Genomic DNA, 27448 nt, shown 5'->3' on the forward strand with positions numbered 1-27448 from the left:
AATGGAGGGAATGGAAGCAAGATGACGGTGTTAGAAGGAATACCGGTTCTTCAGTCCAGGGACTGAAGGGTCTCTCCCCAGGGCCGTGCACTTCCCTCTGTTCTATGGCATTCAGTGTAGGGCTGCTGAATCTCAGCATTTCCACTGTCAGGCAAACACTCTCGGAACCATGGAGGAAGTGTCACTCTGCTGGTGGCTGCTTGCTTACCAGCAGGTTTGTCTGGCAATTCTCTGTATTAGAGCTCTGCAGGTGCTCCTGCTCCACGGAAGGGCATTCTGCCTTCAAGTTTGCTTTAAGAGAATACCCTGAGAAATTATAGTGAAAACACATCATTGTAACATTAATGTTGCTAAGTCAAGCACTTAAAAGTTAGGAAATGCCACAGTTAATGTTGCCTGTGCAACCTTACTGAGGGCCCCTTGTACCATTACTGTAGCCTGTAATTACATGGATGTACACTGTTTCTTGCAGTGAACTCCTGCATCAAGTGGTCACAGCATCTTTCATTAGAAACGCAGCCCAAGGCTGTTCTGCACCCTGCTGGATTATTAGTTTGGTACTGACCCAGAGAAGAGAAAACTGACTGTCTGTGTCACAGTGCTCTGCAAAATCTCCTTGTCTGGAAGGTGATTGAGGCCTTTTATGGCACTGTGTTCCTCTGAAATCTGCTTTAGTGGTGCTTTTGGTAGTGCCTTTCCTCTCATAATCCTGCTAGAGTACTGCACATTTTGAGTGGCAGCAATTCATATTTTGGAGAGACAACTCGTAAGTAGCATTTAACAGACCTCAATAAGTCCAGTGTCCCATTTGCGTATGCACTGTGTCTCTCTTCTGCCAAATCCAGTTGGTTCTACCTCCTGTCTCTGCTGTGCCACCCAGGATGCTGCATTTTAAATGGAAGACAGTTGCAGGAACCCACCTTTTCCTGCACGAGAGTCTGAGAGAAGGGATTAATAATTTTGATGTCCCCTGTCAGCTCCCCATGAACAGCAAAATACATAAAAACTGTTGCTAACTATGCCTGGAGATGTGCATAGAAGACACGGCCGAATTAATGTAGAGAAGTTGCTAAGGCTTTTGCCTGTTTTTTTTTTTTTGTTGTTTTTTGTTTTTTTTGTTTTTAATCTTTTTTTAAGCATCTGTACCCAAAATGCGAAGTGAGAGGGAATCCCTGAGCTCTCTCCTGAAGACCAGTCAGCTGAGCTTTACACTCCTTCCCTACTTTCTTCTCAGATTTAGAGCAATGCTTGCAGGTTAGCCAAGCCCATTTCAAACTTTATATACAGCTCATAGAGCTGATTGGGAATTTCTGGATTTAGTGCTGTGGCAGTACAGTGGGTGCATTTGACACATAGGGAAGATATGTCTCACAATATATTCATCCCTTGCTGTCCCTTTAGGGAGGGGTATGCATGTACCCCAAAGCCCTGAGCAAGTTCCCAGCCCCTGACAAGGGACAGCTTTTGGGGAGTGAGGGGTCTGTGCTCAGCAGGTTGTATACAGCTGCAATTTCACGGTGCTGGGGTAATGCTACTCTCCGCTGCCTGCTGTGGGGTAGGGGGTGCCCAGCCGCACCTTTCCAAGGGGACCTGCAGAAGCACCATAAGCTAAACAGGGCTCTTCAGGCTGGACGGGGCTCTGAGCAACCTGATCTAGCTGTGGGTGTCCCTGTTCATTGCAGGAAGTTGGACTAGATGACCTTTAAGGGTCTCTTCCAAACTCAAACAATTCTATGATTCTGTTCTATGATTCCAGGTACCTCCTGCCTGGCACACAGCTCTGCCGTGTTTGTTGCCAGGATTAGTTCATTCGAACTGCATTTCAGTTCACAACCTGGGGCAGAACGAATAGATTGCTCTGCCACCTATTTTTAGGTAGAGCTTTTTTTCATCCCTGGTGCCTGGGACTCGTCTATCCTAATAGCTGGCAGTGCCTTTTTACAGCATCCCCATGCGGATCCAGCAAACACTCGATTTGCCGGTGTGTATGTAGACACATCCGTAGCTCAGATACGCTCTCAGATCTCGTGTAGTTCCAGAATAAGAAATTGTCACTGATCCACCAGGAGAATGTGGCTGAGCGGCCCCACGCTCCTGCTGTATGGGACCAGGGGTGGCAGGGACCCAAACCCCTTCCCACCCAGGACGGGTGGCCGTGGGGCTCCAGGACTGCGTGTAGCTGCTTCGGTGGAACCTCCCGTGGCACGGCAAAGGGCAAGGGAAGGGATCGTCCGGCTTTTGGGAGAGGGCCCCCATGCAACGCCGTCTGACTTGGTACTTTTTGTTTAGTGGTAAGTTTTAATAGTTATCCTTGGAGGATTTTCCAGGCGAGCTTATCTGAATACACCAACAGTCTTTTTTGTAATATTCGCATTTCCCCTTTGGTTCAGCCGAGCCCACTGACAGATCATTCAAATTCAATTGTTTTATGTCTAAGCCGAACAGCTAATTAAAGTAGGGATGATTAACCTGACTGGCAGTGTCGCTCTCCCTCCCTCCCTCCTCCCTCCCTCCCTCCTGTTCCAATCAGTCTTTTTCTCACACTCTCTCCCTCTCTCTCCCTCTCTCTGTCTTTTGCTCTACTGTTTTTTTTCCTCCCTCCTAAACGTGGTCTGCTTGCTGATGGCAGAATGGCACTCGGAGATTTGTGCATTGTGTCTGGTTTCCTACGGGCAGGCTGACCCAGTGCCTCTAGGGACTTATCAATAGACCACTCAGAAGAGACAGAGACAGGAGAAAGGAGGAGGGGTGGGGGGGTGGGGGGGAGAGAAAGAGAGAGAGAAAGAGGGAGAGAGAGAGAATCAATATCAAGAATAGAAGGAGCTCCGAAGCCATTTTTTTTTTTTTTTTTTTTAAAGAAGTATCAGGACTTGGGAAGAGGGTGACAAAGAAGGTTTTTCAAAGAGGCAGTGGAGGAGGTTCTAATAAATTTGGAAGGAAACAGTTCCCTGTCTTGGGAAAAAAGGAGAACTCCTGGCTGATTAGCATTCACACCAGGTATGAGATGTTCCCTACCCCTTATCACTGTCGCAGCCGAGATGGGAAAAGCTTTTTTTTTTTTTTTTTCCTTTTTTTTTCCTTTTTCCTTTTTTCTTTTTCTATTCCTTTTTTTTTTTTTTTTTTTTATTATTATGATTTCTTTTTTTTTACCCCCCATCTCTGCTCTTTAAGGAGCTGGAGCGAGCGTGTATTTTGGTATGTCTGTCGCTGGTGGCAGGGGGAGAGGAGCTGTGGGCATTGGTGTGCCGGGAGCAGAGAATGGAAGCAGGGCAGCGGGGAGGGGGCGCGGAGCGCGGCGCGGGGGCTCCTCTTTGTGCACCCCTGGGGGCTGCCCAAGTTCATCGCCAGCAGGTGGATTTAGGCAGGGAGTTACTTAACGCTTGACCGCCAGTTTTGAAAAAAAAAAAAAAAAAAGAAAGAAAGAAAGAAAGAGAGAAAGAAAGGGGGGGAAAAAAAAAAGACCTGCTTCCTATGTCTATTAAAGGAAGCTCCAATTTTTTCCCTCTCTCTCTCTCTCTCCTCTCTCTCCGCTTCCCTCTCTTCCTAACCAGACAGCGGGAGGGTTCCTGGCTCCCAGCCAGCCCAAAAGCCTCTAAGTGTTTTGCACTTGTTTCAGGGAGCCCGGGGTTTTTTCAGCATTTTCACTAGAGAACAAAGAGTTCTTTACAAAGGAAGGGGGAGAGCGAGCTTAATGCCGGAGATATGTTTTTCTATTTTTATTAGGGTGTTTTTTGTGTGTGTTTTTTTCCCCTCCTAAAAAGAAAGAGGCAGAAGCAAGGCACAGAATGTGTGGCAGCAGCAAAATAGATTGAAAGGAGATTCAGTTCCCTTACCTCCAAATTAGAATTTGGAATTAATAAGAGCAGGAATGGAAGGGGGACGAGACCAAGTGAGTTTGATATGTCGTTCTTTTCTCCCCTTTTTCACTCTCTCTTTAAATCTGATTGCTGTTTTGCCAACTTACCTCGTCCTTTTTTTTTCTTTTTTTTTTTCCTTTTTCTTTTTCTTTTTTGGCATAAAAGTTATACCGTGAGCAGTTTCTGTTTACTTAAAAAAATCAAACAACAAATTCTTACCGGGGAGGGGAAAAAAAAAAAGAAGGAAACAGGGTGGTTTCAGCAAAACAGAAATACATCGGTGGGAACAGAAATCTTTCACTTTCTGTCACTTAGAAAAAAAGTTGGTAATGGCTTGTTGGAGCTGGGATCCTAAAATACAGATGGGGCACCGGCGTCTGTGCTCACGGCCCCAGATTTTCCCTGACCATCTGTCCAGAAGTCACCTCTCATTGGCAGCCCAAATGATCAGTCGGAGCTCAGGGATTTTTTGTTTGTTTGTTTGTTTGTTCGTTCCTCCTGGTGGATGGGACCCCCTCTCAGAGATCTCCGTTTCGCCTTCTGAGTTGGGTTTTCTTGTAGTGCCCCAAATTGAGGATTTGGGGATAGACCTCCTGGAAGTCCGAGGGATAAATCTGAGGGATTTTTTTTGTTCTTCTGGCTGTGTTTGTCATATATACACTCTTTATGTATTCGCGTGTGGAAAAGGCATAGATCTTTCCACGCACCGTATAGAGGGGAATAATGCATCATGTTTAGGGAGACGGTTAGACTGGAAATTTATTGCATCTGGTATATAACATACATGATATCTTCTTTTTACTGCCTGCTGTACAATGGGTAGGATGTTTGAGAATATGTACCACTGCAAATCCAGTATCTGGAGGAAGTGCTGTATCTAGCCAAATTCTGCCTTCCCTCCTTTATTGATTTGTATTTTCCTGGCATTGACAAATTACCTATCTCAGAGCTGCAATATATATCAGTTGTACAGCAAACAAGAGAGGAAACCATGCATTATATCCACTCTGTAAGCAGGAGAAGCACCCGCTGTATAGAACTAGATGAAATGATGGGAGAGTTACAGTGATCGTTTCTGGATATGGAGCATTATTACTACAGTACCTTGATTTATATATTCATGCTGCAGGCTTCCCTCAGAAGAGATCGCCTGTAAGAGCTAGACAGGTACCGCAGCTGTCTCTGTGGCACTGATTGTGAACAACATCTCTGTGTGGTATGAGTGTGCACTGAGAATTAGTGCCTTTACAGTCTTCATAGGAAGAAAGGGGGAAACCGTGTCCTTTGGCTCTGCCTACACCGCTGTGGGAACGCTGCTGTGTTGTAGGGGAAAAAGTCCTGGTGGATGAAGCCCGTCCTTTGAAGAAGCTAATTAAAACCAGCCATGACCAGTATGGATTTTGCTGGGGCTTTCCCAGGGCTCTGCTGGACATGGCTGTGGTGGCAGAAGGAGGTAGCCAAATGTCCCAGCCTTCAGTCCCAGCTCGGTCCCTTCCCGACAGGTGATCGCAGCGCTCCGAATTAATGGGGACAGCAGCCTCAAGTCCAAACACTTTGTGGGCTCAATGGGGTAACATGAAAGCCTTGGCAGAGTCACCAAAACCTGCTCACTGCTCTGCTGACAAACACAATGAATAGGCTAACTTTTGGCAAATTGCTAATTCCTCTCTTTTATTTAAAATCCTCCCTTTCCTCCTTCATCCAGAGAGTTCTCCCAACTCTGGGTGGTTTTCACGGTCTCAGTGTTTTCAGTGACTTCTCTGTCCTGCTCCCTCACTGCTGAAAAGGGGGAAAAAGAGAAAAAAAAAATCAGAGGAAAAGTAAACAAGAGAGCACTGAAACGGGACTTGGCCTTTGAAGTTTTCCGTAGGATAAGCAGTCTCTATGTTTTCCCTCCTTGGATCTTTTTAATTCCTCTCTCCCTCTCTTCTGTTTCCAATACAAGTTGTTTTTATGAGCATTTTGTGTCTGAACCATGGAGCTGGTGACAGAGAAGAGAGGGCAGACAGGTCTGAAGTCTGGAGTTATCCCCTCAGTCTCAAGCAGAAGGCATCTTCCAGTCACTGTCCGTGCTCCCAGAAGAGCAGAGAAAGGCAATCGCTGCCTGTTGGGGACTCCTCGTAGATCTGACCTGAGAGTCACACATTCACAGTATGGGAGAAAAGAGAGAGAGGGCAAAAAAAAAAAAAAAAAAATTAAAAAGAGGAAAGAAAAGCTCTTTGAGCAGTCACACACTGGCTCTTTCTTCCTGCAGGCAATCCGCTCCAGCTCCTGGCGACGTGTCCTGCACTATCAGATATCATATGACTCTTTATTTGGACTCCCGTTAGCAGTATGGGCCTGCAAGGAGTCTGTTTGTTTTCTTTTTCTTTCATTTCCTTCTCCCCAGTTTCCCCTCAGTTTTATGTGTGAGTGTATTCCTTTTATAATCCCTCTTTTTGTGCTGAAGCTTTAGAGAAAAGGGGAAAAAAAGAAAAAAAGCCTCAATTATTTTCAAGGGCTGTTTTTAATCCTCTGCCAAAATTGGAGTTCATTGTCAAGTTGAAAAAACAATGAACACCTTTCTGTTCTCTTTCTCCCTTCTACCTCTTCCCACTCTCTTCCTTTTACCCCTCTCTGTCTATCCATATGTGCATCACTCAGGCTTTGCTGCTGGAGTTAGAGTGCACCTGTGTCAGTCCCAGCAGGAATGCAGAGCTGGGACAGCCCTCACTGACCAGTACCATTCGTTTCACTCCCGAAAACTTTATGCTGTTTGCTTGCTTAATGTGGGCACTTCTACCCACTGACTTTAACAAGCTGCTGGGTAGTGATCCCTTTGCTGGGCTTTCCTGCATTTAGCTGAGCAGCAATAAGTTAGGGCTGTCAGGAAATTAAATATTGTCCTCCGGGAACATGGCGTGAGGCCAGAGGTGTGTATCAGAGCCTCTCTGTGCATGCCATCCACAGAAGTTTGCTGTACTGGAGTGCTGGTGCCTAAGAATAGGCTGGGAAGAGCCAGACAGCAGTGAGAGTCGGAGGTGGGCAGCCAAGCAGACAGCAGTGTTCGTGGTCCTGAGTCTCTCAGTGCGATGACTTCTCCTTTCAGTGCTGGCTTGGGCTAAAAGAAAACTTGTTGCCTAAAAATGCAATATCACATCAGCAGAAACAATGAGTTGCTTTAAAACATGTGAAATTGTTGCAAGAGAAAAGGTCTGTCTCTCCCAAACAGAGGTAATGTTTTGTTTTGGTACTTTCCTATGCGATGTTTTCATTTCTGTTTTTAAACTAAGGGTTTATTTTGACAATTAGTAAGAACTGATTTTTAAAGGGAAAGGAAGAAATCCTTAAAGACATTTCAAAACAAGTAGGTTCGGAGGGGGAGAATTTTAGATTGTTTGGGAGGAACTCAGAGTATTTGTTTCGGTTTTGTGCGACCTGAATTGTAATGCACTTTGGCAAGCAAACCGGTGGACGAGCTTTTCACACAACTTGGCTCCCTCTGTGATTCCTGCTGGATTTTTGTGAAACTCCGTGCTTTTCCCGTCTGAATTTGGTCAGAGCCGAAATCCTCTTGGCTCCGCAGTGACACAAAGGAACTGGTGACACTTCTGCGGGAGGTGTCTTGGTCACAGAGTGCTGTGCACTGGGCCTGGGCCCTCATCCCACTGTGCTGAGCCAGGCTGTAGGGCGTGCATGGCCTGCACACGGCCTGTGCTGGTGCTCCCCTCAGTGGGGCTGAAGATCTCTAAGTTTCAGCATTTCCTCCCTGGTGTATGCTTAGGCCAGCGTACAAAAGCAGTCTTGTATGTGAGGCAAATATAGGCTACGAATTTTTTGTTGTGAATCCAGAAACAACTGTGTTTCGCTCCCACTGTGCTGAACCACATCTAGGTCTGCCTGCTAGGTGGTGGTGTTTCTTTTCCCTTATCTAGCTGAGGCACCTTCCCACCGAAGCCGAGGCAGGTTTTCCTGAGAAGAAGCTAATTAAAAGCAGAGCTGGAACACTGGGATTTCAGGTGATCTGCTCAAACTGGAAGCCAGAAACTGTGCTTCACACCGACACTGACACAATAAGTGTCACACTGCAAGGCACTGCGTGTTAGACTTGAGGTGGACGAGAGCTGAGATGACTCCTGCATTCCCAAACTTTGTTGTTATATACCTTTGGTTCTGACAGAAAATTATCAACGTGCTAAAGGATCTCTTATTCGCTCTCAACAGCAAGCCCTTCCTTTTTGCCAGTGATCTGAAGAACTAAGAGAATCTTTGACCGCAGGCAATATTTTGAGTCTTCTTGCCTTTTCTCTCTTACTGTAGCAGCTCAAAACCAGCTTTGCTTCAGCATCTTGTGCTCAGGCACACTCGTGGTCCCAAGGCAGGAATTAGGGGCTTTTCTGGAAGAAATTTGGTTTTGAAATCAGTGTTACAAATCTTTAAAAACTGCATGCTGTTTGTGCAAAACTCATTGTGTTCCCTGGTACCCCATATGTGCTCCGGCCCTCTGAGCCATTGTAGCTGCTGATAGTTATATGTGAGCTCATTCTCAAAGCCACCCATGAATTTGGGTGACTTGACAGTCAGCAAGAGCTCGGCAGCAAGGCTAGAGCTCAAGGGCAGCAGGCCTGCAAGGCAGAAGGCAGCTCTCAAGCTTATGGCCATTTTTGCAGCTTTAGTTACAGAAATAATCATTCTTCTCAAACTTTTGGAACTTTACAGAGAGATTGTTCAATCTCAAAGTTATTCTAAGCTAAAATCATGATGAAATGCATATTTAGCTGCCTTTTTACATAAATACAGTGAAGAGCTGCAGGAACTTTAAAGCCAAGTGCCACAGCTGATGTTTGCGAGCATGGCTCTAGTATGGGCAGAGTAGGCCAGATCCCTTGCTAATGAAGTTTTGTTAGCATAGTTTGGAATCAGTGGAATTGCACCAAAGTTGTACTTTGGCTTGGCTTAATTTCCCTGCTTTCATCTGACTTTTTTTTTTTTTTCCACAAGCCAGCCCAGTCCGGATCTATTCAGTGCCTGGGAGTGTGTTAGCCAAGAGACAAAACAGCTTGTCTGACACACGTCTCTTTAGTGCACCAGTGTGTGGCTCACGGGGCCTCAGACTGTATCACCACCATCAAAATATGTTTTCCTACAGCGTAAGTCATCCTGCTGCCTTCCGATGTTAGCGATCCCTGGTCCAGCTTGTGGTGAAAAGGTCTGCTCGCAGAAGGCATTTCACTTTCATTTAACATTTCATTAGGGCATAAAATTCATGTCAATCTGATGTGGCCAGTGTAAGGAACAAATTCATGTTAATTTTTGCCAGGATGCATGTTTTTGTTCTGTGTCTCTATTAGTTTTATGGCAAGATGATATTTCAACCTAAACACCAACTTCAGTGGTTTACCACCAAAAAGCAAACTGAGTTGAAACTCAAAGGTAAAGCTCAAGTTATTTTGGAAAATATGAAGTAAGTCATGGTTATTTTTTTTTTCTTTTTTTCTTTTTTCTTTTTTTTTTTTTCCATATGTGGTGGACAGTCACGCTACGACAGGAGCATTTTCTGATTAACTGATTACTGAAGCCCATTAATTTTTCCACTCTCATTCCTTTTTTAATTTTTAGTGTTTCTTCAAATACAAAATGAAAATTATAAAGATCTAATTTTTTTAAAGAAATTAGACTTACAATTTTTAATCTCATAAAACCCAGGAAATTCCAAGCAGTGTTTTTTTGTAACTCTGCCATGTTGCACATGCTTCTCTTCTCTTTTAAACCTTTGTATTGGCCTTCAAAAAATCCTGGGAAAACACTCAAAGTTTGCCTGAGCCAGCCTTGTTGGTTCAAACTCTCCTGAACTTCTGGCACTTTTAGGCATCCATATCCAGATTTTGAGATTTGAGCTCACTTCTTTTGAAAATAACAGCATGGAATTTCCAGACATTTCTTTGTACGAATTTAATATTTAAATGAAAATTAATAAATCAGTGTGATTCTGTTTCCACTGAAGCCAGCATAAGCAGAATCCACACCCTCTGGGGGGACTGACAGTTCCCAAAACATGGTTTTTGGTCTTTTAGGTTTTGACCATCTGGAGAGCAATAAGTTAGTTACATAGAATATTCTTTATGTAGTCCTTTGAATGAGCCCCATAAAACTCTTTGACCTGTTAATCTCAACTACATATCCTGTAAAGCCTAAAGGGCTAGCGTGAGAAATAATTTTTGTTCCCTCCTCCCAGAAAAGAAGGGTTTTATGATGATTTCTTTGGCTGGAAAATCAGGAAATACCAAGGAAAACTGAGTAGAAAGATGCCAGAATCTTCTTCAGTGAGATCAGCTGTTCTTTTTTTGTATATTTATACATACATACATACATACATACATACATATATGTATATAAGCAAACCCAAAAACTATATACACATATATACACACACACATATATATGTATACATAGTTTTGGGGTTTTTTTTCTACAACTCCTGTTTGCATGAAATTGTCACCAGCTTGAAACCTCTGTCTAGAAAGCATGGCAAAAATGGAGCCTTTTAGAGTAGAGTCTCTGCTACTGATATAGTTAAAAATTCAACCTATCGTTCTTCCAAAAAAAAAAAAAAAAAAAAAAAAAAAGTTATATAGTGGAATGCAAAAAGAAACATTTGTCTTGCAGTCTCTTCATTTTGTGTTATGTTCATGTCAGACAGCGTAAGATCATTTTGGTTCTTGCTTTGGAGGACTTTCATGAAACTCTGTAGAGCTGCACAAAGCAGAGGTAGAGGGTGAGAAGCTCTCTTGTTTCTGATCAAAATGAAGTGATGTGCCAACTAATGATGACAGAAACCTGGAGAGCTGTAGGTGCTCCCTTTTGTTGGAGATATAAAATAGAGATTCAGACTGCCGTTACAGATTGCATAATGTCCTGGCTAAATTTCAATTAAGGTAATTATATTTGGCCTCCCTGAATTCCCTCTGAAGCGTCAGTTGGGCACAGTGATATTCAGCTCCTGGCCTGAACTCTGTCACTGTGATGCAAAGCATTGTTACACAGCTGCCTTGTTCCATTCTGTGCTGAGTGGAGTAACCACCTTGGAATTTGGTCGTAGTAGGGTTAGCAAACGCTACTCTTCCATACCTTCATCTGTCTCAAAACGTTTGTTACAGAAAGTAATGACTTGAGCCTCTTCTCCTGTGCTGCTTGGTGGTATTTGTAAGAATTATCTCCATTTTACAGATGAGGAAACTGAGGCGTAGAGATTCTGAGTGACTTTTCTAAGTGCACAAAGCAAGTCAGTGACAGAGCCAGGAAGATAACCTGGGAATGCTGGATCCCAGTGCCACGTGCTAACAGCTAGGAAACACTACCCCTCTGAATGTAAGTTATTGTTATTAAGATGCGGTTTATCTTTCATGTGAGTTGCCATCTGTTATATTGCCTACTTGCTATTAGTTACGAAAGCTATTCACATTTTAAATTGTTTTGCATTCTCACAGCTACTTAAGTCCGCAGTAGACTTTTTGACAACAGTAACGGCATTTCTTATGTTAAAGTACTAGACAAATATTAATTCATGGGTTTTTTTGTAAATTTTTGCAATGTCATAAATGTGCAGTTTAGAATGAACTTAACCAGATTTTGAAGAGTCCACTGTTTTAGAGATGGTTGGTTCCATATCTGTTAGTTGTACCATAGTTAAAACATGACTTTATAGTTATGATGATGAAGATAAATTTTCAAATGGTAATTGAATGTAAATTGAGACATTGATAACTCTATGTGTCTTGGGCCTAGCAGCTCTGTGGCTGCTAAGATCTTTCTAAGATGTAGTAGAAAAAAATATATATTAATCTTGAGCTCTTACTGATGCTTCTGGGGATCTGAATGAGCCCAGGAAAACTAGGTCAATTTAATTGGAGGCAGACTGGAAAAGTCCTGAGTAGAAGCTGGGACAGGGACTGGAGCTGTGAAATGAGAGAAGTCTCTTGAAAAGTAAATGTTGTTCTGTTTTTCTTTCTGCGTATGGATGGGCAGTAGTGGAACACATTTGTTTCAATTAATCACCATTTTCAAGGCAGCCAGGAAGTCCTGGCTTGGAAAGGGAAACTTCAGCAAAAATGGAGAAATGTCCTTGTAATTAAAGAGGAAAGTAGTTCTTCTGAACTACTCAACATGTACTAGCAGGTGGGAACAATGTGTGAGACTGCATAACAATGTCAGAGGCTCTGTGGATGCTGATGCCTTTTCATCTCTGAAGATGGTCAAGCAGCAAGGACCTTTGTGATAAGTCTCATCTGGTTCCCTTCATGTGGTAAAGCCTACTGCATTTCTTGAATCATATCTTTTAGTGAGCTAGAACATACATTTCAGAAAGACAGGTAACCTTAATCTTTACTTTAAAACAATTCTTCTAAACATTTCAACATCCATTTCACTTCTGAATCTGAATTTGTCTAACTTCAGCCTTGGTCTGATGCATAAATGAGCCTTCTTCTGTCAGAAGTCTTCTTGCCATACTTGTTATTAAGAAATTCTGCTGGTCAGGCTTGTTGATTGTGAATTTTTGGCAACGACAGTACAGTTTGAAGGTAGGGGCTATAGAGTAGTGTTATTTGAAGGGCGAGGGATTACTGGTTTCAGAAGAAATGGTGAAACAGAGAAGAAAAGCTGTATGCAGAAGCAGTGGCTTTCTCCCAGAGTAGGTGAGGCAAAAATACAAGAAATACATGAGTAAATGTGAAGACCAGGATTATAAAGAGGAAAAGAGGCTAGAATAAGAGTGAGGGTCTTTAGAACAGCCACAGAAAACACTGTGAAGAATGAAGCGTCATAAGGGAATTAAAGAACAGAAAAGAGAAACAAACATAGTTGGTGATGGTCAGTAACATCCAGACAAATGGGGAAATAGCAGATTATGTGAAGAAAGCAACAAAAAATAGTGGTAATTCACCTGAGGTAGTATGGACTAAGGCTTCTAAGTCAGTCGATAGTACCCTATCTCATAGGATACTAACGAGCTTAGCTCATTATAGCTTTGAAAACGTAGTGCTTAATCTTCAGGTTAGTGAGGAGCTCATATGGTTTTAAAGCATCTGAATGCATTCAAACTCTATGAAAAAAAGCTGGCCAAATTTTCTGCCCAAGAACCCTCTGTGTTCAGGATTAAAACTCTGGTGTTTGGAGTATAACAAAAGGGAGGCCTAATTAGGTGAGAGAAAGCTCTTTCTACATACATAGTTGGTTTTCGTTGTTTTTTTGTTTTGTTTTGTTTTGTTTTTGTTTTTGTTTTTTTGTTGTTGTTGATTTCTTTTTCTAATGACAGAAGAACAAAGAACAGGGTAAAACTTTATGAGGGTAACTGTACTTTCAGTTTTCTCAAGTTTGCTCTGTCTCAGTCAGCCTCCTCTGCAGTGGGACCACTCCTCATGCCAGGACCTGGAGCACAAGGAGTTGGACCTGTTTTCCTCACCCCTCCTCCCTTTCGCATCACAGCCCTGGACAAGTCACTTAGCACCCTTGTTCTAAATGGCTCCAAACTACTCCAAAACTAGCCAGTGTTTTCCTGCCTCAGGGCTACTGAGAAGATTGATTCAGTATAGGCTGAAAAAATGCTACAAAGTGATCAGGTGCAAGCAGCAAGGTTGCATTTATCTTTGGCTTTCACTTAGGTCAGTATAAAGAGTTGTTGCATCTTTACCTCAAATTTTGTGTCATTTCTCTCTTGTCTTCCTTCACCTGTGAAATAATTCTGTTAAAGATTGTCACTGCTGCTACAAAAGCTCTGTCTTCGAGTGTAACAAATTCTCTGCACTTTGAAGATGTCAATGTTCTTAAATCTTGATAAAATTATCTGGCCAGGGTAAAATCCTGGTTGATTTCTATTAAGAAAATATATCCTTATTTCTAAAGGACTTTGCTTTTCTTTTCAAAGTATGCCTAGTCCTCATCGGTCCGAGAAAACAGTGAGACAAAAGATAGTTTCTAAAATGCCATTTAAGGCCAAGCACTGAAATGCTGCCAATCTGGACTGGTCAGATTAGCTTTTAAGAAGATGTATGCTTTTATTGTACGCTTGAAGATGCAAAAAAAAAAAAAAAAAAAAAAAAAAAAGCTGGCCCTTCAAACTGGCTTTGTATGGCTGACCTGTTGCTCGTTTGATGGAAGTGTGTGGAAGTAAACTCTGTCACACTCACTACTTGCTAGAAACTCTTATCTGGGTATTGTTGACTGATCGATCACTGAGGGTTGTAGTCTGGCTGATATCTTTCAAACAAGGCTATCCCTTTGCATTTGTACAAGGAGAGAAAAGAAAAATTACTCAGAAGGAGAAAAAAAGAAACAAAAAACTGTTGGAAATATGAAAGTAATTTCTAAAGCCATTTCTGCCTGCCACTGGTGTGAGAAGAATTTTCATTCTCTTTAAGGCTATTTAAAATATACTTTGGGGCTAAAATAACAGAGAAGACAATCCAATCCATTCTTAGTTCTGAAACCACAATGGGTAACAGATCCTTGTTGCCACATCACGTCCAATGAGATAGCTTACTGGAAGAATTGGTCAGAAAACTTCATTAGTGATTGCAAAAAAAAAAAAGAAAAGTAAAAGAAATGAAACTGTTCTCATTTCCCTTCCTTTTACTTTTTTTTTTCTTCAAAGCAGAACAACAACAAATAAGTCAACAATGCTTGTATTGTTTAATTAAAGATAACTCTGTTTTTTAGGGTTTCCAATGTCTATGAAACTTAATTCTTCCTATTTTTTTTCATGAGATGAAATACCAGAAAACTGTGAAAGCAGTTAAAATTTTCATTAAAATTTTGCATTTTTAATTTGGTATAAAAGATTATTCTCTCACTTTCTGCTGCCCTCCTGCCTCTCTGTTCCATATTCATGCACAGACTCCTGGCTGGCTCTGAATGGCACTTAACCATTCACTCCTTAGAATGAGCAAGTGGCGACTCCATAAATTTGTTGATTAAAGGTGAGATCGTGGTAGGGACCACCCTGGATTCTGGAAATTGCACTGCTCCTTGAAGGTACTCTTTGTGAAGCGAGTAAGGAATATGATAGCATCACTTCTAATCAGAATGAATATCATTGCAGTCAGCAGTAGTTGTCACAAGCTGTATGGGTACATCAGGAATCTGACATTAAAGCTTTCATGTTATAATGTTTCTGTCACCTACTTGATGCACAATTTCTGACTTTTCTATTTTGGCTTTTTTCCCACATTAGGACATCCTGGCATGGATAATAAACCTAAATTTCTTTCATTTGTTCAAGACGTTAGTTAAGGTGTTACATGTGTGGTAGCACCAATATTTGGAGTTGTTCCTGTTTAAAGACCAGTACTGCTGGCTTGGTCTGAACTAACATTTGTCTCCCTGCTGAAGGCACACCTTTTTTCCAAAGCATTAAAAGACAACAGTGGAATTAGGATACTCTGTGATGATGAAATTAAAAATCATCATTATAGAATAGACGTTGATATTGCTTCTCTGTCCACCTGTAGCACCTTTACTATGAGCTGAATGAAGTGGCAGGAGCATGAAGGAGGAAAACTAAATGGGCATTATTGAGCAGATGGGTGCATCTGCTTTGTTACTTTCTCACTGTTTTGTATTTGAGCTGTTTATTTTCACTCTCTGGCTGTCAGACATAACATGAATTAGAACTGAAAGACTCTTTCTCTGCAGTAGGACCTAAAGTCAGGAGTCGCCCAGTCTCCCTGGTCACTCTGCCATTTTGTCATCTTCTTGCAAGTTTCTGTCTTGCAAAAAAAAAAAAAAAAAAAAAAAAGAGTTTTGCAAATTGGGGTTGCAGTTGAGTTTACTTCCAAGAAATGCCAGACAAAAGAGAGGAAGAAATTTGTCCCAGTGGTATTAGAGGAAACCTTGAGTGATCTGACCCAGTCAAAAATGTCAGGAAACATTGCCACTTGTGGAAAAGTTAATGCTTCATTATTGCTCGTAGACAGATATACCTCCATAAAACACCTGGAAGTGGTCCACAGACCACAGACAGAATGTCACTAAGGCTAATTTTAAAAAAAAAAAAGAAAATGGGAAGAGAGCAGATTTTAAGAGATAAATTGATCATCTGGGGTGAGGAAGTAATCTGTCACATTTGAGTCTCATGTAGAAACCCAGTGTGTTATAGGGCGATGGTCCCTTTCATCAGATGTTGACCACCGTGGGGGGAAGGCTATCAGACAGCCTGAACCATTACTTTGATGAGAGGAGCTCACAGGAGAGAAACATTACTTGTGGTGAGGCTGAAGGTGAGTGAGGTAACCACAGAGTACACTGTAAGAATGTGGATTGTGGGAAGCACTGCTTATAGGAGGCAGACAGATGGATTGATATTGGCAGCACCAAGGACTATCTATTCTCTTTCACCATCCTGGAGTGAGGTGAAACCTTCTGCAAGTAGTAACGGGGAATAGTTGATAAAGATCAGACTCCGCCAAAGCAACAGTATTGGAATTGAGAGCAGAAAGTTTTGCAGATTTCTCTGTGTGTGCACTTGCTACTGGTGTTCCTGGTGGGTGGCTGAATCATCCTGATGGCATTCAACAGGAACCAGCTGCTGAGAATATTAAAATGCAAGCATTTATTCCTCTAGAGAGACAGTAGCATCTGCAAAGTTTTCCTGTCTTGATAGTACAGATAATCCCAGGGAGTATTCTCTAGTAGTTTTTAACTCTCAATTCATTTATGCGTTTTCTTTAAAGCCGTATGTGCTTTGTGTCTGCTCAGAGAGACAAGTCTAGTCTTAGATCTGAGGCCTCCGCAGGTCTCAGGCAGGTAGTTTGCAAGCCCTCTGCTCAGGCTGAGGAACCTTACGTGGGAAAAGGAATCCAGGCTTTCTCTCCTTCCTTCACCAACCCTTTTTTTCATCCTCCTTTTCTTGGGAAAGATGCCTTGGAGGCTGCTATGGAACAGAGCGTGAGCCCTCTGCCAGGCCGCGGTTCTGTGAGTTGCATATCGGTGTGAGGTTTGGCTTAAAATTCATTGTGGCAGCGATTACAAGAAATGGTAAAAATTGCAAGAAAGCAATTTACTGATATGTTAGATAGGATGTTAAGCATACCCATTACTCTTTGTATTTGCTGTCATTAACCCCGTCAGGAACAGGGAGTACTCAGCACCCTGTCAGGAGCAGGTTTTAAGTCCGACAGCTGTAACACACAAAGTCATAACCATAACATCTGAGGGAAGGGGAAAAGAAGGCAGTAGCAACAGTCTTTTGCTCAACTCCTCACATCTTTTCTGCTTTCCTTACAACATGTTCTCATGCTAATAGTTTGTGAATTCACATACTAACGATATTCATAGGAAGGGAATGGCAGAGATTCTGCCCGTGACATATGATGTGAGAAAAGGTGCAGGATTGTTTTACAGAGAGAGGGAAATGGAGTTCTTACAAGTGCAGCTGCAGTGTTGGCACAAGGAGGAGAAACAAGCTGTAGCCAGCCAGAGCTGTGTGGCAAAAGCAAGGGTGAGGACTGTGGGTTTGTTTAAAAAGCAGAATAATTTGGTGCGCTCATCAATGCAGCATTGTATTAAAGTATTTTAGCCTTATCTAAGGAGGCTCGCATAAAATACCTGTCTACCTGCAAGGCAGTGAATAGTTTGGCCCTGTTTTTCCAAGCTGAAGTATTAGCACGTCTGAGGTAAAAGAACAAATTCTCTCCGCACAGCAAACCTCCACTCCAAGGGTCCACCTTTCGTCATCTCAAGTCATCCTCAGAGCCTGGCAGGATGTGTCAACAAATCAAGGTTTTGACGGGATCTTACAGACACAACAAGTGGGACTACAAACACCACTCTTCAGTTTATTGATAGCCTCTCTCGTGATGTGACAGGCCAAGGAAAGCTGTTGTAGGAGAGGTGACAGCAACAGCAGCATTTTATAGCCGTTCCGATTTCAGCTTTGCCTTGGAAAGAGCTGCTGAAACCTCTTAGCGATGTTAAGACATATAGTTTAATCTCAGCGAAGCATCACAGTGATGATGCATACATCAAAGACTCTGTTGTGCTTTCCCCTTTTTGTGTGAATTATGTTTGCTCATTTGTTTAAAAAAATAGCATAATGATTTCAATTTTAAGAGGCTTAAGCCCAAAGCTTTGAAAAGTCTTAACAAAGAATGATTTAATGAACTGGCTATTGTGTTTATTGTTATGCTCAGCTACTTAAGTATGTCATAGGCTCTGCAATACAAACAATTAATGGTCAAGCTTCTGAGCTCAAGTGCTAAGGTCTTCTGCTTTTAGAAAGGGAGAAGTAGTATTTGAAGTCTGTTCCCACTTAAGCAGTAGTGCAATAAAACTGCACTGGATTTAGGCTTAATGGCTTGGGGTTGGATTTGTTGTTTGTTGGTACAACAAAATAACATAGAACTAACTCCTGAAAAACAGCAGCACTAGAAAATTTCAGAAAATACTGAATGATACTCAGCTTTCTTTCACCCCAGCATTTCCTCTAAAGACAATGCTCTGTTAAAATAGTCATAGGGAAAAAAGCAATTCTTGAGCTTTGCCTCAGTAGCGTTGGAGATATGAAGAGTGTTGCACTGGGACAGTTGTCCTCATCAAACTTAGAGAGAGGTCTGATCCATATTGTGTACCATAAGACATCATGTTTTTAGTCCTCAGGGCATCAGGAAGCTCTTAATGCAGCTCAGCTGACAGCATGAGGTTGGTATGCATCTCAGAAGCTGTAAACTATGTTTCCCAACAACTCCTGGAGAGCTGGGTTCTCCAGTGCAATGAAGGCTATGAGTAATGTTCGGAAGATTCCCTTTTCTTTAATGCTTCTATATTTCATCATGGGTACTTCATGATTTTACTGCTTATCTGCACTTCATATTTACCATGAGTAATGATAAGATGGGGGTTAAAGAGAAGGAATTATTTTTTTTAGATGTTTATTGTGCTCAATGGGCATGATCCTCCAGGGCAATACCCCCCATCTAGTCAAAGCAGCCAGCAAAAAGAAATCTGGACACAGATTCAGCCACTAAGAATGAAGTCAGACTCAGAGCTATGATAATAAATTCCATCCTGAGAAGAAAGGAAAGTCTGAGGCTGCCAATGGAGCAACTGACTTGGAGCCATCTGCGGAGCTATGACTTGGTTCTCCCTTTGCCATCCTGTGGCTGAAATCAAACTATGTCTGTGAGTTATTTACCTCTTTGGCCACAGGAAAATAGCAAGCCTAAAATTCCTGCCAGCACTGCCCGCATAGCTGCCCTGTTTTAACCTCAGGATACTATGTGACACCTGAGTGGTGAGCTACACTAATGCTGTGGTAAATACATCACTTGCTCCAAAAGTAATGCCTCCTGTTCATTTCTGTGGAAACTACAACAGATACAAAGAGCACAATAACACTCTTTGATGGAGCAGATTCTCAGATTCTCACTGTGCTCACATCCACTGTTTGGTCTCCACATACATTCAGCAAGCATTGATGAATGTCAGTGGACGCCATTTTTCCAGATGGAGGAGTTCAGTGATACGCCTTTGCTTCATCTGTATTTCCATGTCAAATGGCATTCTGTTAGACTGCCCCTCTGCTGCCACAGCAGCAACATGTAACAGGATATTGGTGGGAAGGTTCAATCTCTACTGCCATTCCACCAAGATCTATCTGCCTCTGACATTGTGGGCCATCATAATAAAATAGGAGGAATTACTGTCAGAGCATCCCTCATACCATGATGGTAGTTGCTACTGTGTTATGTTTTCTTAGGAATGTTTCATGCAACTATTTGGGTCAAGTCTTCTGCTTTTTCCACTCCGGTTTGGTCAATGGATGTTTCCCCTGACTGCTGTCTATTCTGTCAGGCAGTTTCTGTGAGTGACAAAACTGAAACCCAGGGCCAAGATAGTTGAGAGTTCAAAAGTCGCCCATTTTGGGATGTTGTTGCACTCTGTCTCTAGTTGGGAAAAGGAAATGTAAATCCCAGAGCAAATACAATTGAGGCTGTTTGAAATCTAAGATTTCAGACTGAGACTGAGACTGCTGTTTGGTAAGCTCCTCTACGAGGCAAATGAGAAGTGGGTACTGAGGACTAGGGCAAAGTAATGTTTGTCATTAAACATTGTAGGGAAATCTGAGTGATCCTTCACAGAGGTTTTGCAGAGGGCTGAAGGTTCCATGAGACATAGAAGAGTTTTTGGCTTCTTGTAGTCTCTGATGTCCAGGTGCACAGAACACCATGAGGAAGAAAGAACAGTAAAAAAGATTTCTCTTCTCCCATAATCTTTCTGTAAATCTCAGCCACCCTAAAGGGTAACTTCTCCATTAGTAGCTTTCATTTCCAGCAACAAGCACTGGAACCACAAAGGCAGGCATTCATTCAAAGATGATGAAGACTTCATTATGTTTAGAAAGTTCATCACAACACATTTACTTGTACACTAAAGTATTTTCACAAATTAAACCTAAGCGGTTGTCAAAATAAATGAACAAAGTATGCTCTGTGATGCTTTATCCTTTATTTCTTTATATTTTGTATTGTCTGTTGAGGTGTTTTCTAATTTGAAAAATTCAGTTATTTGTGATAGGTCAGCATCCTCGCTACTAACTAGAATTAGGAAGATCATATTATTTTTCTGACTAGATACCCTCCTAATAGCAAAGGCATTAGCTGAAAGACTTTTATGTTTGGGCTGGAAGACCATGGTCACTGCAGATAATCCAAAGGATTACTTCATGAGGGATTATCCTAAATTAGTGCTTTCCCAAACTGCCTGCTCTCTCAAAGGTCGTGTCGCTTCTGTGCTAGACTCTGCGACAAGCCACATTTCAGTGTTTGCAAGAGGAGAGGTTCCAAAAGAAAGTGACGGAGGTGGCAGAACTGGGTGACATGTGGTAGGCATGTCAGCGAAGGGAACGGCATGCCACGCACCTGCTTTGTGGCTCTGCCATGCCACAAGTTAACATTTTGATGAGCAATTTCCATTCTGTTGTTTTCTTTCAACACATGGGGTTCAAAAAACAGTTAAAGGAAAACTGTACCCATTTGCTCATCCCAAAAGCCTACAATTTCAGAAGTCTGCCAGATTAATTTTCACATATGCAGTATTTCAGAGTTGAAGTACACATAGGAGTGCAGTTTATCTTTTGAAATTGTAGTGTGATGGCTAAAGAAGAATAGGTGTGCATTGCTCTAACTTTGTGAAATGCCTCTGATTGATGGTTTATAAGTTAAAAAAAGAAAATCTTTCTTTTCATATAATAAAAACTTTCAGAAGTTTCTCAAGTCTGTGTAATAATCATGATTTCCAACCCTTACAGAAAGACTTTTTCTCAACAGCTGTGTACAAAAACTAGAGAAACACAACAATCCTTTTGTTGGCTACATTTCTGTAAAGAACCTGCTTTTTATAATCCCCATACTTGAACTAGACTGCCTTTAAACCTGCATTAGGATGATATAATATAATCTATAGATCTACTAAGCTAAAACATTTCATTTTTGTCTGTATTTGCTCCTTAGCACCCTGTGTGAGGGGGGAGGGGGAATGGCTGCAAAACTAGATGGCATTGTAGTGCAAGAAATGATGTGGTATCACAGAAATATGTTGTGTTGACCATATATTTTAGTCAGAAATAGGCTAGGCCTTTGCTAATTTACCCTGAGAAGGAACTGCCACATGACTGAGGAAAGAATTAGACACGTATTTTCTAGTTAAACCTCTAATCTAATACTCATAGAGCAGATTTGGTAGCAAATTTTGGCTACTGAAAAGTATCTGGCTACTGGTAGGCCTGTATCTGTGTAATTGGAAAACAGAAGAGATTCTCTCACTTTAATCTGACGCTTATCTCCATCCTCCTTAAGGCAGGAGAGAAGCCAAGGGATTTAGCATCTTCCTTCTTTTCTTGCAACCTACTGAGACTAACTATGGTTAGAAGCTCTTCTTGATGCGTTTTATGGCAGGATGTCCATGCTGCTAGGAGCCTTTTGTTGCTGAAGTCTGAAGCATTAAATCATTCAATAACCCCTTATTTTTGTCTTCCAGGAGAGCATCAGCTTGTAAAAAAGTGACATGGTCAGCACAAAAGTCAGCCTTTGACATACCCTTTCACCTGCAGGTCATGTTCATGCACTCACTACTAGAGCAGTTTAAAGGTTTTCAGTAACCTTTTAATAGAGGTAATCTCACCGATCCCTTTCAAGGGGTCCACTTGATTATATACCAGTAAGGAGAGATGGTATTTGAGAACAGTTGATATGCTCACTATTTTTGTAAGCAAAGACCTTGACGAGTTCCTCTGCAGTCAGTCTCCTTGGGCTAAAATTTCAACCTATTACATGGGGATTTAGCCACTCATTTCCCATAAACATCAATGGGAGTCATGTGGCTAAATCCCTGTGCAACACATTGAAAATGTATTCCCTTATGTTTAAACTCATTTTGATGCAGATGTTTTTCTTCTGCAGGAAACAAGTGAAACGAAGAAGCCATTTATTTCTTTTCATTTGTGTCTGCCCCAGATCACCAAACACCCAAATTATCTTCTCTACTGCCTAGGTACCAGAGTATCCTGTAGGATGTGCTGAATATATGTATGACACTGAGTTTAGAGGGCAAGCTTCAAGACGTTAGGACAATGGATGCTAATCTGTATTTATTACCTACTCATGTGTGGGAAAAATTGCACAGATGACAGGCTGTCTCTTCACCCATGAGAACAAGATTTCTCATTTCACTCAGTTCTCCATCACCTGCTGTGTTACATATTAAATGAGGGACAACATGCTCTTTTTTGGGGATTTAACTAGTGATCTTTGACTGGACGTCGCAGTGTAGGACCCACTACTTGCCTCTTGGTTGATGTGTGCTTATGATACTCTCTTACAAGTTGAATGGTTTTGCTGTAATCACAATACAGAGTTCATTCTGCTTTACAAATTTCCTTATTGAAGATGAGGAAGATCTTTTAGGCCAATTATTGGAGGGAGTGGAAGTGAAAGGCTATCAGGATGCAGGCACAAATGTGAACATACTATTTCAAAATCATCAGGTGTGATTTTCAATAATGACATGTGTGTGCTAAGATGCAATTTTGTGCCTGCAAAGAATTGTGTTCATAATAAATGGCAGGTGCTTTTAAAGCATTTAAATATTGCATTTTCTATTTCCACCTGCACACCAGGTAACTGGGTATTAATGTGCTCCTAGTTGAGCCCATGATTCATTGCAGGTGCAGTGCTCTGGAAATCAAGAATTGCATTGAGGTCCTGATGAAAATCATGCCCTCAGGCACATCTGATCTCCATTTTGATCAACAAGCCAAAAATAAGACTTTTACTTCAATTACAGTTCATCTGATTTTGAACTTAATGATGCAACTCAAAGTCTATTGGCTTAGCTCCTGAGACCCAGGAAGGAGGATGTCTGGGACCTTGTCTATTCAGTGGAATAGAGGTCCCCATTAAAATCACTCTGATCTCATTACATGTCTTTTATTTGTTCAGAAGCTCTATTTTTGCTCTTCCTGGTCTTATTGAATCTGTTGTTGATTCATTGTGCAGACTTGGTATTAATGAAAAAGACTGCCTCACTCAGGTCTCTCCAGAGGGTGAGGTTTTCCATAGCCCTGTGTCTGTGCAACGCACTGGAAGCACAGAATCCGATGGCTTGCCTTGTGAAACTAGATTCGAGCACAGCTTTATTAATAGGCTGATGAGATGTACCAGCTTGGCTGGGCTGTCTGCCTCCATAATGAGCGAGGGCTGCATTTTCCTTTCTTTAACAATCAGAAAAAATCCTCAGTTATGCCTTTCCTGTCCCCCTGCTCTCCACATTCCTATTTCAAAGGCCTCTTTAAAGGTCTCTATTATCTCAGCTGCCTTTAGGTGTCACTCGAAGCTTTGGGTTCCTCCTGTTCACCCGGCCCTTTGTATATTTAGTTTTGCCCTCCCTGCCATTCAACTGCTCTGGCAGCTGGGGACCCCTGATCACCCCGCATCTACTCCATTCTCCATTGCCCCACTTGTCCACGCTCGCCGCATGCTTACTGCTGCTAATGGAACATTTTGATTCACATGGTTTGGTGCTTATGTAGGGCACTTAGTTGAAGGAAAAAAACTGTTTCATTTTGGTGGCTTTTCTCATTTTAAGGATTGCTAGGTGTCAAAGGCTGGGTCTGTATTGCTGGATTTGAAGCACTGCTGCAGGAGAGCACTGTTGTCCTGTAATTTGTAGCAGATGGTAGACCTGTATTTTTAACATTCAGAAGAATGGAAGTGCTGCCTTCTGTCCTGCTTTTGTCAGGCACTGTCAGGCTGTCCCAGCTCCTTTCACTACAAGACTTCAGGAACTGTTAATCTGGTCTTTTCCATTTCAAGGCTAATCTGAACATTTTAGAGTGGGCCAAGTACTTTCTTGGCCTTCTGACTAAGCTTAGGTGGCTCATATGGTAAATCATTAATTTGGAGACTGTATTCCGCCTTTGCTGGGAGTTAAGAATGGTGTTCTAATAGCTTCCTTCCATCTGGAACAGTCATAAACCAGATGGATAAAGGATTGGCACCACTTATTTTGACTCTACCCAACTCACCCCATGTAAAGAGACCTTGCAGTATTTCCCAGACAATTGTTGCATGTATCCAGAATAGCAAGCAAAAAAATATCAAGATCAGATGTGTGGGCTGACATTGGGGAAAGCATTGGAAAGGTGAGCAATACAATTATCCCTTCCTTTGCAATGCTATGTTGGAATCCATCATTAGAAACCACATATAAGATGTCTTTTAATCTAAAAATTATTTAAAAATTCAATTGCCTAGTTTCAATTCTAAAGATTAGAGTACTTTGGGTTAAGACAGTTCCATGTGGGACTTGTTTCTTAAATAGAATGGTAAGAGGTAGGCTTTCAACGTTGTTGTGTACAAAGATCTTGGCAACTTGTCTAACTGGATCCATTCTCTTCCTCCCTGTTTTCATGAAAATAAATTCGTCATGCTACATTTCACTGCATTCCTTCAATATGATTTAATAAGAATGAGAATATTGCCAGAGACTAAAAGTTGCACCTACATCTACTTATTTGGTTAAATTAAAAATAATAATATTTAATTAATGAATGGCTAGAAGGAAGCAGCCCTGATGTGTTGTAAATAATGTGTCTTTAAAGGACTGGTCTTTGGTCCAGGCCCACATCGTAGTACTAGGAATGTTTCAGAAACAATTCTGATTCTGCTGAATACCAGAACAGATACGTAATGGTAGCCTACTGTATTTTTGCTTAAAGAAATATGAAAGGGAAGTCTGTAAAATTCAAGTAGCATAATAAAAGGATTCACAAAAGCTCCTTAAGCAGATCAGAGAAGCCATGTAGGAAGTGAGTCTGCCTAAATGGGGAAAGGTACAGGAGGCTGTTGAAGCCAAACAAGTGCTTTTCCCTCAGTGCAAGTTGAAGCAGAACCATCAGAAAGATTGAGAGCCCCAGATAAAATTTACAGAAAAGAAGGACTCAACTGTTACTGGAAAAGCATATCCATAGAAAGACATGGGTTCTGTACTTCAGCTTGGGAGTCTGACTAGAAATAGGTAGGGTTACTGTTAAGGAAGAAAGGGAACATTTAAGGGTAGGAAGGCTGCAACATTGTAAAGATTTTCTTTTCATTTATCATTATTGTATTTATCACAGACCTTTATGACTTTCCACTGATTAAGATCTTTTTAGACCACTTTCAGAGAGGATGTATGGAAGAAGAAACAAACATAAATTGTGATGTATCATCCAGGCTCATGCTGCGTATGAATCCTAGAACACTCAGGGAACTGAGAAGAAGGTGTTAGAACTCCTAGCCAAAAAAAAATGTAATCTGTTCTTGAAATTAGCTGGGGATGCAAGGAGTTTCAAGGGTTGCTCTAATATTTTGAAAGACCGGGAAGTAAATGGATTTTGTAAATTTTGCTTCAGTGGTTTGTAAATCATTTACCACTCAGATAAAAATGTCAACAGTTTTTGTAGGCTTGTAAGTCTTTACTGGCTGTTTCCGCTGGCTTGGAAGAGTCTGTCAGTGCCAGGGTGCTTAAATGCCTGCTGACTCCCCTTGTAAAGAGGAGAGACCTCTGCTCTCGGCTGTCATACCACGGAAAGTACCTTTTGAAACACTGAATGCAAGGATATTCCTGCTACCAGATAGATTCTGTTCTGAGAAGAACTAGCTGGCAGCTGGTACTGTGTATTGCATCCAGCATCCATTTCCTGGGATAGCCACGAAGATAGGAGAGAGATGGGGGACATTTTATCACTACAGAAGTTAATAATTGAGTCCAGTCTGTCTTTGTGGTTTCATGATAAGGAGTACATTAGAAGAGCCAGTTCCTTTTAACAGTTTCTGCCTGAAATGTGCTGGAATGTGAAGTGCTCAGATGAAATCCTTCCTGCCAGCACCTCTCTTCTGCCATTCCCAAATAACAAATTTCTCTCAAGAAAGATGCTAAGTTGAGGTGTTGGGTCAAAAAATGTGTCCCTTTGGGTTAACCAAGGGTATGTTACCAGCTTAACATACAGCTGTGCTTCTCATTATAAAATCGAGTTAAACCAAACTGTAAGAAAGTGCAAACACCACAGTAATAATCAGAACATATTGGCTTTCAATGCTGTTTCACCTGACCTTCAAAATGTGGAAATCCATTGACTGATCAGTTATTTACAAACTCCAGAAGAGAAAGCAACCTGTTAACGGCAGTAGTCCAGCTTCTCTATTGCCATGTTGGTAGCACGGGTACACGGTCCAGAGAGTAAAATTTACACTTGCACATACTATTTGCTGCTAACTCCTTACATTGGTGCTGAGTGAGTGCCAAAAACTCTGCTTGAAAAAGGGACCAGGAGGAAATCGGCAGCTTCTGTCTCTTAAAACACCAGAGCTGTAGAAACTGCCTAGTGAATAGCACAGGTCTCAGCTTTCTGAAAGCACATAGGCTGTTTTTCATTATTCATCCTAATCATTCGCAGTATTAAAGTTACATTACATTGGTCTTGCTTTTTGCCATTTTGGTTCAGTACGTCTTCAGTCAGCTGTTGCAAACTAGGAAAGCTGAAAACAAAAGGCCTGATCCTGCTCAGAGGGCCGGTGCCGGTGATGTTAGTGAGACTACCAAAATAAGAAAGACCTGTGAGGATTAGGCTCTCAGTACTCATACCAGCTGAAAATAGGTTGGGACCCAGTTCAAATCATCAGGCAGTGGTGGCAGCTAGGAATGCTTGATTCTGAAATCTGACATCTTGCGACCTGCCCATGCTGGAGGCACTTCTGCGGCCTTCTGGCAAGGCTTTGAAGGCTAGCAAATCGTTCCAGCACCAGTCCCAGACTATGATCTAAGTAAATAAATAAATAAAAAGACAATTCTCTCTGTCCTCAGCGCAACAAAACAGTGCATAAATACAGTCTTGTGAAATGACATCTGCTGTTCAGAGGAACAAAAGGCAGAACCGAGAAGGTCGTCATTTTGGCTTCTCTTATTTGTGCTTGCCTGAATTCTAACCGTAGCATTATTAACGTAAAATGTAGCTGTTCTGCTTTCTGTGAGCATTTTTGTTATCTCTAACAAATTAACACCTTACAGAGGAGTGCTCTTAGCTC

At 41.7% G+C, this 27448-nt stretch overlaps 1 protein-coding gene across 48 annotated transcripts in view; it reads left to right on the top strand.

Annotated features, from left to right (window-relative positions):
* Nucleotides 1-27448, top strand: part of ZBTB20 (zinc finger and BTB domain containing 20) — a 477629-nt gene that overhangs the window by 358479 nt on the left and 91702 nt on the right. For 9 of the 48 annotated variants that reach the window (XM_046905167.1, XM_046905159.1, XM_046905170.1 and 6 more), the window contains one exon: nt 11064-11204. The exons of 35 other annotated variants lie outside the window; for them this stretch is intronic. The gene's annotated coding sequence lies outside the window, so the exon portion shown is untranslated. Of the gene's footprint in view, nt 1-2761; nt 2998-3747; nt 10983-11063; nt 11205-27448 lie in introns of those variants that run through there. 4 more of the 48 variants (XM_040646302.2, XM_040646290.2, XM_040646295.2 and 1 more) reach the window with 4 other exon arrangements.

Source organism: Gallus gallus, chromosome 1, assembly GCF_016699485.2.
Source record: "Gallus gallus isolate bGalGal1 chromosome 1, bGalGal1.mat.broiler.GRCg7b, whole genome shotgun sequence".
In the NCBI taxonomy this organism is placed as follows: domain Eukaryota; kingdom Metazoa; phylum Chordata; class Aves; order Galliformes; family Phasianidae; genus Gallus; species Gallus gallus.